The sequence below is a fragment of the Eimeria mitis genome, genomic scaffold, assembly GCF_000499745.2.
Source record: "Eimeria mitis Houghton genomic scaffold, Emh_scaff1649, whole genome shotgun sequence".
NCBI lineage: Eukaryota > Apicomplexa > Conoidasida > Eucoccidiorida > Eimeriidae > Eimeria > Eimeria mitis.
Window position 1 is genome coordinate 8,604 of NW_013569965.1, and position 318 is coordinate 8,921.

The following is a 318-nucleotide window of genomic DNA, read 5'->3' on the forward strand; positions in this document are numbered from 1 at the left end:
TTTGTCTCCTTTTTCATGTTTTTGTTTATTTGTCTTCTCTCTTTTTTATTTTTCTTTTTTTATTTCTTTTTTATTTGTCTCCTTTCTTTATTTCTTTCCCTTTTGTTTGTCTCCTTTTTCTTTTTTTGTTTATTTGTTTTCTTTCTCTGTCTCCATTTGTATATATAATTTATATAATTAAAAAAAAATAAATAAAAGAAAAAACAAAACAAACAAACAAACAAATAAACAAACAAGCTAGACCTATTTATTTATTTATTTATTTATTTATTTATTTATTTATTTATTTATTTATTTTATTTTATTTTTTTTTTTTTT